Source organism: Macrotis lagotis, chromosome 4 (genome assembly GCF_037893015.1).
Source record: "Macrotis lagotis isolate mMagLag1 chromosome 4, bilby.v1.9.chrom.fasta, whole genome shotgun sequence".
Classification (NCBI taxonomy): domain Eukaryota; kingdom Metazoa; phylum Chordata; class Mammalia; order Peramelemorphia; family Peramelidae; genus Macrotis; species Macrotis lagotis.
Window position 1 is genome coordinate 140,571,357 of NC_133661.1, and position 14,214 is coordinate 140,585,570.

Here is a 14,214-nt window from a genome sequence, read left to right on the forward strand (position 1 = left end):
GGCAATAATTAAGTGTCTGAGGCCAGATTTGAACTCAGGTCCTTCTGACTCCCAGGCAATTGCTCTATCCACTGTGCCACCTAGCTGCCCTTACTGTTACTTTTTGAACTCTGCCCTAGGACCCAACCTTGGGCACTCGTATCCATCCCTAACCCAGCAATTTGGTCCCATAAATGCTCTTGTTCCCTGTGGTCCCTCAGGTGGTTGCAAACTTCTGTTGTCCCCCCCAGACCTGGCACTGAAAGGAAGAACTCTTCTCTCCCCTCTCCTCAAGTATCCATAGCTAGCAAGGTTCTTGTTCTCTGTGACAAGCCCCCCCCCAAAAAAAAACATCTCAGCATATCTGTGCTTGAAATCCCTCTTCAGTGGAAGGTCCTTCAACCCCCCCCCCCCCCCCCCCCCCCCCCGCCACTCTTCAGATCCCCACTTTGTCTAGAAGGTCAAAGTTCCCAAGACTGAGGTTTCCTTCTAACCCAGGTGCCCCCAGGGCTTGTTTGTGGATTCCATGGAGTTGGCTTGGAGGTGTTTGCCAACTAAGAAGTTGGACCTTTTGGGGAATCTTTTGGAGGACAGCCATTTTACAATTAAAATAAACTTTTAGAAATCTTTTTATTTTTCTTATTGACTTTTTCAGATGAGGAAACTGTGGTTTATATAAATTGAGATAACTCAGAATGTGTTCAGAAGACACATGATTGATGTTTATGTTTATTTCATATATATACATGCACATGTGTATTTATTTTAATGATATGGACATATATCTAGACATATCTGAGTATAAAATTAATGCTGTAGACATGTGTTTCAAAAACTATTAAAACCTTGTGGCTTCATTGAGATTTTGGGACATTCTGTACATATCATCTAAATTAATTGATTGAACCATGAAGTTGTAGATGGCTTGGGAGGTAGAGTAGACTTTAAGTTTGTCTTTACTTTGGGCTAATTCCTCATATGTTATAGTTGGGAAATCTCTGTATCTTCTCTGGCTTTCTTTGAATGTGTTTGATGGTCTCTTTTTCCACTCATTTGCAAAACAGTTCTAAATAGCAGTACCTTGACATAAAATATTCCTTTGATATCTGCTTGGGACATTTCTTTTTGATGAATGTGTAAGAGAAGAAAATAGTCTGTTATGATTTTTTAAGTTTTATTCTTGAGAAATGTGCTCTATTTGTTGACTCTTATAGGAAATCTTAACTTGGGGCTACAGATTCAAATCTACTTGGTTCATATGTATTTAAGATGGTTTTTTTTTTTTTTTTTGGTATACATGAACCATAGAGCCCTGGATTTCTCTCTGAGCAGTGATTAAAAATTAATGGAACTATTCTAATTCTAAACCCTTCTCCTTAGAGCTGTTTAGAATTAGAATAATTAATACATTTTATTCTGACAGACTTGTGCTAAAACATAAAATACTAATTTTTTCCCCTTCTATAAATGGTAAGATAGATGGGAGTCAGTTTGTAACAGACTGGAAATGTCAAAGTTTATCTTTGATTCTAGAGGTAATAGAACTATTGTAATTTTTTGAGTGGGGGAGAGACTGATGCTTTAGGGAGACTCATTTTGATTGCGGGGTGGGGGGAAGGTTTGGATTAGAAAAAGAGACTTGATTGACACAGGGAGACCTTTTTGGAGTTTAATTGTAGTTCAGGCATTGAATGTCCAAAGGAGGATGGCAGCCATTTGAGGAGCATGAAAGTTGGAGATATTACATGGATTGAAACATATTACTAGATAACTGCTTGAATGTATGGGGTAAATGAAAGTGTGGGTGTGGCACCAAGATTGTAAATCTGAATGACTTGGAGGAGGATGGTGTCCCCTAGGGAAATTGGAAAGTTTGGAAGAAGTGTGTTTGTGTGGTGGGGAGGATAATGAAATGAAGTCTGTTATGTATATTTTTAGCCTTTCCTTGCCGTTCATATTGTGTTATTTTTCCCATTTAAATGAAAGAGAATAATTTTCTATTCACTGACTTGAAGTTTGATTCCAGCTAGTCTTAAGGTGCTGATCTCAAGGGCAGTGGTGGCATATACTAGGTTAGACTTTTTCAGTGGCACCTACGTAGCTACTGCTGTTTGCTTGGGGGGCTACCCCGGCAAAGTGTAAAGACAAGTAGCACAAGGGAGAAAGGAATTGGAAGCTGGGTATTTGATCAGCAATGGATCAGAACAGTGAAGAGAAATAAGGCTAGTGTAGAAATGTAATTGAATTAATAACTAGTGATTGAATAAAGAATAGATTTAAGATAAATAAGACAAAAAAGACAGTAGTAAATTCTGATCAAAAGATTATTTTGCAGTTTTCAAAACAACAGAAATGGTACAATTAATGAATGATATAGACTGCCTTTATAATTGGCTTAGGTGGAATGAAGTAGATAATGGGAATTGAGAAAGGTCATGAATTTGGCATGTTAGAGTATTTGAAAGGACATCATCAGTATATATTGAAATTCTTAGAATGAAGACAAGGTTAGGGATAGAGAGAAATATTGTTATTAGCTAAAGACTCCTTTAGAAAGGAAGGAAAGTGACTTGGAGGCCAATAGAATTCAGCAGCAAGAATCTGTAGAGATGTAATGGGGAGAAAGAAATAGGCCTTGTCTCTCCCTTCCCCTTCTCCCTCACCTTGTTAGACAGTGGTAGCATCATGGAAGCTGGGGTCTGAGAAGAATTTATCAGTTGTAAGAGAAGGAAAGAAAAGTTTCAAGGTGCTTTGATGACAGCATAGCATTTATGTTGTAACAGAAACTTCAGTTTTCAGGATGAAAATGTATGGCTGGATTTGATATTCCCCTGTTAAGAGAATGAATTCCTATGCTGTTTAGATCTTGGATTAATTGATTGTTCAGATCATGGATTAATTGATTGTTTACTACCCATATAATGACCAATTTCAGCAGTTAAAGATTGAATCTTTTATTAAGTACTGAAAATATCAACAATTCTATTTTATATGATCTATTGTTAGTGTGTGTGTGTGTGTGTGTGTGTGTGTGTGTGTGTGTGTGTGTGTGTATTTATATAATGGAAAAAACTCTTCCAAGATTTGAATATTGTCTCAGCTATCATCTAATCTAATTGGAAATTATAATCACTATGCTTCAATGAGGTCTTTGAACATATTTCTGTTTCACAATCAAATGCATGTTTCAATTATGTAATGTCAATAATTTTTATACAAATGACTTTATAGTTTTAGAATTGGGTTTTTACTATCTTTTTTTTGATCCTGGTGATTCAGAAGGTTTGGTTTTCTTGATAGATAAATAGTAGTTATTCAGGATAATTGACAAGAGGTTTGTATTTTAGAAGAGTTTAATTTGAAATAGAGGTAGGAACTGAGCCTTTAGTTTCATTGATAGAGATTTCAAATAAGGAAATTCCCTCTTCCAGGTAGGTCAGGACTTGTTCTGCAATTTATAATAATCTTAGATTAGATTAATTTAGAACACTGAGGTTAATTAACTTGTCTAAGTCCACATGGCTAGTTCATGTCAGATACGGGAATTGAATCCAGTTCTTTCTGATTCCAAGAATACTATATTTTTTTTATAACTGATTTCGTGTGTGTGTATACGTGTCTGTGTGTGTCTCTGTGTGTCTGTGTGTGTTTCCCCAGTAGAGATTGCAGTTTGACTTTTCAAATTGATGTTGTTTTTTTAAATAGCATCAAAAACTAATCATAACATGAAGTAAATTGGCAAATACCTGATGATTATCATTGCTCTTTACTTATCAATTCATGGAGATAATGAAATGTTATATATGGAGGAGAAAAAACTTTTTTGGGGGGGGAGATTTGGGAGAAAGGAGTTTTGGTTCTATAAAAATAACTTAGACCAGGAGTTCTTAAATAGGGGTTATTTTAGCACTCAAGGGTTCAGTTAGTTAATATCGGTGGGGGAGGCATGAACTTTAAGGGGGGAAAATACATCTTTATTTTTCATCTTTTCTAACTGAATTTAGCATTAACTTAAAATTTTGAATGGCAATAGTTCTGTGAAAGGGTTTGCTTGTAGCTTTGCCAGACAGCCAAGATCTTGTGTCCTGATCCAAAGAATCCCTGCCTCATTTTACAGATCAAGAAATAAAGGTACAGGAAGTTTATGACTTACCTAAGAATACACCAAGCTAGCAAGTGTGTCTGCATGGTATTCAGGTAGGGATAAGAGTGGCGCTTTTTCTACTCTACCATGTAGTGTGTTGCTTCTTTTCCTGTAAAATAAATTTTGTTGATATGTGTTGCTTCTATGTCCAACATCACCTACATATGATACTGTATTCATGACACCACCATCCTCATATAAAATCTTGTCACCCATCCCCTGTTTGTACTATTTCAAATATTTGTGAAATGTCTCTTATCCTATTCATCTTTCTTATTGCTGTCATGTTAATTTTCGTTATACATATGTAGGTCTGACCTATCTTCTCAGGAATCTTTAGTGGCTCCTTATTGCCCACCTAATAAAGTTCAGAATCCTTTACTTAGTAGTCATAGTTGAGTATCACTGAATTTATGTATTACTCTAGGTATTTCAGTTTTCTGACTTGGAGTTCAATACAGCTAAATTTCATTAAATAAATGACCATTCCTTCCTGGAAATATATATAACCCCAAAATGTATTATAAATAATTCTCCCTTTCTTTCTTTCTTTTTTTTTTTTCTTTCTTTCTTTTTTCTTTTTTTTCTTTCTTTCTTAATTTCTTTCCTTCCTTCCTTCCTTCCTTCCTTCCTTCCTTCCTTCCTTCCTTCCTTCCTTCCTTCCTTCCTTCCTTCCAAGGCAGTGGGGTTAAGTGACTTGCCCAAGGTCACACAACTAGGTAATTATTAAGTGTCTAAGATTAGATTTGAACTCAGGTCCTCCTGACTCCAGGGCCAGTGCTGTATCGACTGTGCAACCTAGCTGCCCCTAATAATTCTCCTTTTCAATCTGTATCTGTACCAGGATTGACACTGAGTTTAGAAAGTAGAATTGTTCTTATTTTGTGTAAGAGATGATAGTGATTTGAGTGATTATCATAAATTTTTAAAAAATCAATTATTTATTTTGAAACTCACCTAGATAATCCTAACTTATTTATAATGTACTATTAAATATTAAAAAAAGATTCTTTATTTTTGCCAGTAATTAAAAGATCTTCCTTATTAGCATAGTCATAGTACTTTATGCTATATACTTTGTAGTGTCATGATAAATACTTAGTTACTATTATAGCATTCCTTTTTTAAAGTCTTATTGATGCTTTTTTATTTTTACGTTTTGTTAATTCCTACTCTCCATTTAACCCTCAAGAATATTCTTCATCTTAACAAATTGTTTTTGCTATTGTTTTCTTGGCAAAAATACTAGAGTTTTAGTGTTTGCCTTTTCCTTCTTCAACTCATTTTACAGAAGAGTAAGCTGAGGCAAACAGGATTAAGTGACTTGTTTAGAATCATACAACTAGTAAATTGTCTGGTGCCAGTTTTGAAATCGGTTTTTCCTGACTTCAGTCTTGGCATTTTATCTGCAATGCTCCAAGTACAGGTAAACAAAATTCCATGTTTTAAAAATCTCATTGTCAAAAAGCAAGAGGCTTGATTTACTAAAGGAGGTCACAGTTGTCACAGAATTGACCAGAGTTGTGAAGCCTTTCACTGTTGTTTTCTTTTAGGTTACTGGAATCATTGTCTAAATTGTTCTTGCTTTAGTTTAAGCAGCTTGTCAGAAGTATTTCAAAGTTTTTCCTATTACTTAGTTCATATTTCATAAATTATAGTAATATTCCATTATATTCACATACCACAATTTGTTCAACTATTTCCCTAAAGGGTGGGTCCTTTCTGTTTCTTTGCCACTGTAAAAGGTACTCAGTGAATGTTTGAAATATAGGATCTTTTTTTTTCTTTGACCTCTTTAGGGTTACATGCTTAATAGTGGTATCAATATAATGTGTGTGAATAATTTAGTGACTTGTTTATGGTATATTAAATGGTATCTGAAAGAGTTAAAGCGTTCATAACCTACAATAAAAATTCATTAGTATTCTCATGATTGTTGTGGAAATTAAGAAGCCACAAAAGAGTACATATTGCCTCAAACACAATTTCATTAGAATGTATAATTATTATTTCATGATTATATCTTTGAGCTTAAACACATTTTAAGCTTTCCATTTTCAAATGCAAAGAAATATGACAAACTAGTGGAATGCCATTTTAATGAGTTTATAGGGACCATAACCATTGCTACTTTGCATGTAAATTTCCTTACAGTGAAAGACTATTACTACAACAAATAAGTAGTAAAGTGTATTATAAGATCTTTTGTAAGTTGATTACAAATATGCTGCTCCATCCTTCTGATTGGTCCTGTTGTTGAGTTACTCTGTTACAGGTTTTATTTTAAATTTTTGAAAAAGTTTAGAAAAAAGTAGAAAATGTACAACCATCATATCATAGATTGAGAGTTGGAAGGGAACTGAAAGGTAATGTAGTCTAATTCCTTAATTTTATAGTTTTAAAATATGATTTTTTTCTTTTTGTCAGTTACTGAAGCTAATAATGTTTTCTATTTTGGGTGCTGTGACCCTACTTGCTCAATTCAACTAAAAAATCACTTATTAATTACCAATATGTTACCTGGCTTTGTATTAGATTGGAGATACCAATATAGAAACCAATTAGTTTCTTTCCTAGAGGATCTTAGATGTTATTAGATTATAAACAGTTTGCAATATAACAGAAATACAATGGGAGAAAAAAAGACCAGAGAGTTTTATTGTGAGTTAGTAGATTGCTTAATAACAAAATATAGGTGAATTTGTGGCAAAAAGTTTGTTAATCTGGTAATGAGGTTGAGCTGGAAATCTGTGAATTTTATCATTACCTTTTTTGCTGTTTTGATGGTTTAATAAAAGCATTTGGAATAGTATATGGTGGTGTTATTTTCTAGATAATTTATCATATCTACTATGCCTTTTACTTAGTCTTAAAGAACTCTTGATTGCAGTTCACTTTTATCTTTTGTATTTGAAATAAGAAACATGTGAAAAAAATTTTAATTGTGAATATGGCTATAAATATGCATTTCTAGTGGTTTTTCTTATGAAGATTCATTACCTGTCTTTGGTTTACTCTTCCTTTGGAGTCCAGTGTGAATATAGTTGTACTTTGAACACTTTTAATATAGATTTTTTTCTTTTTAGTTCATTTGTGAATTGGTATTTGTCATGTATTTTATGAACAAAAAAGAAATGGATAATTTTTGTTTTGAATGAGAAGGTACTTTAATTTAATTGGCATAAGTTTCATCAATGCCTGTTTACTAATTATCCTACCAAGAAGTAGAAGAATGAGTAATATCAGTTTTGGTATGTTAGGCTTATATCAGTTAACTGGTGCTTTCTCGGTTTTTCTTGGAAATGAGCTTACTAGATCAATGGAGTGTTTCAAAATTAATGGGATTCTTTCATACCACTGGCTTTTGACCACATAGGGTTTAGACCGAGTGTATGCTGGAATCAGATCTGATCTGGTTGTTTATTTCTTTCTTTTAAAAATATTTATTTTTAACATTCTTCTTAAATTTTAAGTTCCAAATTCTCTCCTTTCTACCCACTCAGAAGGCAAACAATATATCAGTTATAAAAGTGATATCATGCAAAACCTTTCCGTATTAACCATTAACCCCTCACCTCACCTCCTATCCCCAGAAGTAAGAAAAATTATACTTCAGTTTGCTGAGTCCAGCAGTTTCCTCTCTGAGGCGTTTTTTTTTTCCATCCTGAGTCTTTTGGAATTGTCTTCATTTACTGCAGGCTGTCCAACCTTACTTTTAAAAGTTTTTATTGAAACGATAAACAATATATTTTGATTTGCCATTTTAGTGAGATCTCTGTAGTAGCTTGGCTTCTTTTAGTAAAGCATTTAGTAAATCCACAGGAGGCTGCATAAAATTGCATTGCAAGTTGCATGCAGGTGTGCTGCATTTTGGATAGCACTGATTTACTATGTTGTTAAGACCAGTCAAGTCTTTCTCTGTTGAACATCATTACAACATTGCAGTTACAGTGCGCAATGATACACTGATTCTTCTCACTTTATTTTGCATAGTTCATATAGATCTTGCCATATTTTCTTCAGAAATCACTCCTGTCATTTCTTTTTTTTATTAATTTTTATTAAAGATATTATTTGAGTTTTACAATTTTCCCCCCATCTTACTTCCCTCCCCCTACCCCCCACGGAAAGCAATCTGTCAGTCTTTACTTTGTTTCCATTTTGTACCTTGATCCAAATTGGGTGTGATGAGAGACATTTCTTGAAGCTCAGTAGTACTTCATTTCAAATAAGTGTCACAGTTTACCCAGCTATTCCCCAGTTGAGGGATATCTCCTCAATTTCTAATTCTTTGCCACCACAAAAAAATTGCTATAAATATAAATATGTTTTTATTTATGTTTTTCCCTTTTTTATTTCTTTTTGGGTATAGACTTAGTAGTGTTAATATTGGTCAAAAAGAATGGTTAAACCATTTCAGTAATCTAACAGTTTTAACTGATGAACCTATGTTTCTTCTTTCCCTTCAGCATTTGCCATTTTTGATAGGTGTTACCTCAGCATTGTTTTCATTTGACTTTCTCTGATCAGTAGTTATTTAGAGCATTTTGGTTTCTTAATAATTATTAAATGTTAAACAAATTTTTTTAACTTTAAAAAAATTTTTTTGAGTTCTCTATTCTCTTGATTCTTCTTTTCCTTAAACTCTCCATGAGAAGGCAGGCAATTTGTTATAGGTTACATATGTTCAGTCATGCAAAATATATTTCCATACTGGTCATATTGTGAATGAAAATTCAGACTAAAAAGGAAGAAAAAATGTTTCAATCTGCTTTTATTCAGACTCCATCAATTCTTTCTTTGGAGTTGGATAGTGTTTTTTATCATAAATGTTTCAGAATTATCTTGGTTTGTTGTATTATTGACAGTAGTCAACGTCATTTATTTTTGATCAATGTAAAGTATTATTGTTATTGTGTATGGTATAATCTTGGTTCTGCTCATTTTACTTTGCATTAGTTCAGATTTTTCTGAAGGTATCCTGTGTCTCATTTCTTGTAGCAGAGTATCCATTACAATCATATAGTACAACTTGTTCAACCATTCCCCAATTAATGGAGATTTTTCTCAATTTTCAATTCTTTGCCACCATAAAAGGAGTTGTTATCACTATTTTTGTACAAAGAGGTTCTTTTCCTTTTTCTTTGAACTCTTAGAATACAGATCTAATTGTCATAGTTGGATCAAAGAGTTGTTTTTTTTTTTAATAATAGTTTTATGGTTTTATAGCCCTTTGAGCATAGTTCCAAATTGCTGTCTAGAATGGTTGGATCAGTTCACAACTTTACCAATAGAACATTAGTATCCCAATTTTCCCACATCCCCTCTGACATCTCTCATTTTTCTTTTTTGTCATATGAACCAGTTTGAGTCATGAAGTGATTCATTTTTCTATTTTCTTACCAATAATTTAAATTTAGAACATTTTATCATATAACTATAGATGACTTGGATTTCATCTTCTGAAAACTGTGTATTCAGATCCTTTGACCATTTAACAACTGGGAAATGACTTATTTTTATAATTTTGATTCAGTTCCTTATATTTTTGAGATATAAAACCTTTGTCAAAGAAACTTGCTGCAAACTGTTTTTTTGTTATTAGTTCATTGCCATATCTTTTAGCAAAATGTAGTTTTCCTGATTAGTTCTTTCAATTAGGTCTAATTTTGCTTTTGTGTGGTCTGTGATCATGATTGCCATCCTTACCTCTTCCTTTCAGCTGAAGCACAATAGATTCTAATCTCGACCTTCACTTCAACTCTCTGTGTTTTTTGTCCCTTGTATACAACATGTTGTTGGATTCTTGTTTTCAGTCTATTCAGCTTTTCACTTCCTCTCTATAAGTTAGCTCATCCTGGTCATATGCATAGTTATGATCATTAACTGTGCATTTTCTTCCATCCCATTTTCCTCTGTATATCTTTCTTTCTTTTTTTAATCCTGTCCCTCCTCTAAAGTCTGCCTTGCTTCCAAACACTGCCTCCCCCAATTTCCAAATCCACGTGAGTGTGTATATAAATATTCTTCCCTGTTTGAACCAATTCCAGAGAGGGTGAGGTTCAAGCAATGCCTACCACACTTCCATTTTCCTCTTCACTGTAGAAGCTCCATTCTACCTCTCCGTTTCTCCTTCTCCTAGTGTGCGCACCTCTTTTTTAGCCCTACATTCTTTTTCCTGGAGATCATCCCAGTATAACCAATTCACACATGTGTCCTCTGTCTATGAAAACTCTTTTTAACTGCCCTAATAATGTTAAAGTTCTTAGGAACTTTAGGAATGTAAGCAGCTTAACTCCATTGAGTTGCTTATGATTACTCTTTGATCTTTACTTTTTTGTGCTTCTCTTGAGTCTTTGTTAGTATGTCAGATTTTCTTTTCAGTTCTGGTCTTTTCATCATATGTACTTTAGAAGTATTCTAGTTAATTAAGTGTCCGTTTTTCTCCCTGAAGATTTATATTCAGTTTTTCTGAGTTAGGTTAGTCTTGGTTATTATCCTATTTCCTTTGCCTCTCAAAGGTATATTCCAAGCTAATTACTCCTAATTACTCCTTTAATATGGAAACTTCTAAATTTTGTGTGATCCTGACTGTAGTTCCATGATAATTTGAATTCTTTCTTTCTGACTACTTGCAAAATTTTCTCCTTGATCTGAGAACTTTGAAATTTAGCTATAATATTCCTGGTAGTTTTCATTTTGGGATCTTTTTCAGGAAGTGATCAGTAGGGGTTGTTTTTTTTAGGTTTGTTTATTTTTTTGCAAGGCAGATGGGGTTAAGTGGCTTGCCCAAGGCCACACAGCTAGGTAATTATTAAGTGTTTGAGACCAGATTTGAACCCAGGTACTCCTGACTCCAGGGCCGGTGTTTTATCCACTGCGCCACCTAGCCGCCCCAGTAGTTTATTTTAATTTATATTTTATCCTCTGGATCTTAGATAATGTTTTTTCACTGAAATATGATGTCTAGGCCCTTTTTTGATCATTATTTTCAGGTAATTTAATATAATTCTTAAATGATCTCTCTTTGATCTGCTTTTCAAATCAGTTATTCCAGTGAAATAGTTCACATTTTGCCCAATTTTTTGTTCTTTTGGTTGTATTTTTAATTTTAGTTATTTTTTATTTTATTCTACTTGCTTATAATTTTTAAGTATTCATTTTCTTCCATGAACATTTGTATATCTTTTTCTATTTCACCAATTTTTCTTTTTATGGAGTTTTTTCTTCATTCAATATGCCTCTTTTATCATGAAATCATTTTTGTTTGTTAAGGCACTTTTTTTGGTGCCTCTTTTACCAACTGTTAATTCTTTTTTTCAAAATAGTTTTTGAATTTCTCTCACTTATTTTTCCAATTTTTCCTCTGCTATATTTCTTTAACTGTTTTAGGAATTCTTATATGTCTTGAGTCCAATTAGCATTTTAATTTGAGGCTCTGCTTATAGCTTTTTTCACGTTGTTATCTCCTAAGTTTATGTCTCAGTCTTCCTGTCACCTTAGTAGATTTTTCTGGTCGAGTTCTTTTTTTTAATTTATTGATTTTTCTAGTCAATTTTTTCACTTTGAACTTTGGGTTGGAAAAAATTTTGTGATCTAATGGTGATATTGAAATTCATTGTGATTGAAAAATATCAGGGAAGACCATTTTTTGGACCCTTTTTTTTAAAAAAAAGTGTTTTTCACTTTTGCTAAGAGACAGTGAACACTTCTAAATTAGTATGTTAAACTCTGAAATATAGTTATTTTGGCATCACTAACTACTTTGTTCACAGCTTCAGTGTAAAGTTAATTATACTACTATTTGTCATTCAGATTGGACAAGTTGAATTTCATGAAACCTAATTAAAACATAGCAGCTTCATTTAAATAGCTGATATTAATTCTAAAGGCACGAATCATCCCTAATCATCTCAGAGAATAAATTAATCCCTTGTCAGTAATGCACTTCTGAAAGAACCTAATTTCATTCTCTTAAGTTTTGAGGTTATTACTACACAGAACTAATTTTTTTAAATGATGGCCATGTACAGATTTGTATGAGTAGGATAATCAGTCAATAAATAAAATATTTATTAAGCGACTGCTATTTGTGAAAAATTATGCTAATCTCTGGAGTTACAAAAAGAGGTAAAGACAGTCTTTAATCTCAGAGTTTACAATCTAATGGGGAAGAAAACATGCAGACAAACATACAAAGCAAGCTATAGAGAGGATAAATAGGAAGTAATTATCAGAGGAAAGATGCTAAAATTAAGAGGGATGGGAATAGACTTGCTGTTCAAAATCAATTTTAATTAGGTCTTTTTTTTGTTTTTGTTTATTGCAGGGCAGTGGGGGCGGTTGGGGAGGTTGTCACTTGCACAAGTGGTCACATGGTTATTATTATTCGTATATAATTACATTATCTATTATATCATATCATATCAATATTATTATTATTATTATTATGTAAATTGTTAAGTGACTGAGGCCAAATTTGGACTTATTTCCTCCTGTCTCCAGGGTTGATCCTCTATCCATTGTGACACCTAGCTTGCTCCCCTTAATTAGGTCTTAAAGGAATCCAGGGAGGTCAGTACTTAGGGGAGGGAGGGAGGGAGAGAGAGAGAGAGAGAGAGAGAGAGAGAGAGAGAGAGAGAGAGAGCGAGAGCGCCGTGGAATGGCTGAGTACCACATTCCAGCTGAGCAGCACATAATTGATGCTTTTGAATTGTGAGGCTGGAGAAGGCTTTTGACAGCAAGGAGATCAAATCAATAAATACTTAAATACTCAAAGAAATTAATTTAGGGCATTTCCTGGAAGGTCACATACTAAAGCAGAAGCTTATATATATTTTGGCCATATAATGAGAAGACAGAAAGACCCTAATGATAGGAAAAATTGAAGGCAAAAGGAAAAGGGGATGACTGAATGAAGTGGATAGATCATTTTTGTGGAAACAAGGACAGACTTCCAAAGATAGTGGAGGAAAGATGGGTCTAGTGTGCTATGGTCCATCATGAAGATTTGGACATTATTGGATAACTGAACACAAATAAAAGAATGGAGATGACTGAAGGGGCTATCTTTGGAGGAGATGGGATGTAATGAGATCAGTTGAACAAGTAGAGGAGTTAGCTTTGAGTAAGGAGTAAGTCTACTTCATCTACTTAATGTAAAAGAGAGATGAAGAAGAAAGTGGCAGAAGGCACTTCAGTATTGAAATGAGGAATAGGAGAGGAAAAAGTGCATGTGGCAAAACCCCCCTTTTTAAACAAAATATGTGGCAAGGTTCTTAGCTAAGAGAGTGGGGAAAGGATTTGAAAGTGTGGGATAGTGGGTTGGTAAAAGAAAGGTGTGAATAGGGTTGGTCATTATAGTGCCTTTTTGAGGTAGTATAACATAAATTTGTATTGAACTCAGAATAGTTGTGATTTTCTCTATCTTCCTTTGGCACTGTGTGTGGGAGCAAAGGCAGCAAAAAGTGGGAATGATGTATTTGGCAATATGATATAGAGGCTAGGGAATCAAGAGGGAAAGTCAGGTAGAGTTGAATTAGTTCACCAAGGCATAAAGAAGGCAGTATCGGAGAGATGGCCTGGGATAGAATTGAGGGGTCAAGGGATTGTAGGTCATGATGTAGATGAAAAGTATGGTTTTATAAGAAATGATAGGGAGAGTTGAAAAACCAATAAATTATGGTCAGATATGGGGTGATATGTGGGTGATAGCAGGATCAAGGTTACAACTCTCTTTGTGTGTAGCTCAAGTGGAGTGGATAAGTAGACCATGGAAAGAGAGTAGGTTGAGAAACTTGAATGTTTAGATTGTCCAAAGGAATACTAATATATATTGATTTATTATAAAAGCTTTTTGTTCATCTTTCTGCCTCAAATATCTCCCTATTTCTGTTCATCCTACACTTAGGTCTTTTCCCTGAATTGTAGGTCTGATCATATCATTCTTCTTAAACTCCAGAGGCATTCTATTATCTTCAGGATGAAATTTAAAGTTCTGTTAAATATGAGGATTTAAAGTGCTTAATAATCTAACTCCTTTACATCTTAATTCTTCTATGAATTCTAGTGAAACTACTTTGGGATACTCT

At 33.8% G+C, this 14,214-nt stretch overlaps 1 protein-coding gene across 16 annotated transcripts in view; it reads left to right on the top strand.

Moving 5' to 3' along the window:
* MEF2A (myocyte enhancer factor 2A) overlaps positions 1-14,214 on the top strand; it is a 239,096-nt gene that overhangs the window by 65,704 nt on the left and 159,178 nt on the right. Inside the window, exon 3 of one of the 16 annotated variants that reach the window (XM_074234202.1) lies at positions 4,097-4,176. The exons of the other annotated variants lie outside the window; for them this stretch is intronic. The gene's annotated coding sequence lies outside the window, so the exon portion shown is untranslated. The remainder of the gene's footprint in view (positions 1-4,096; positions 4,177-14,214) is intronic. 16 annotated transcript variants of the gene reach the window in all.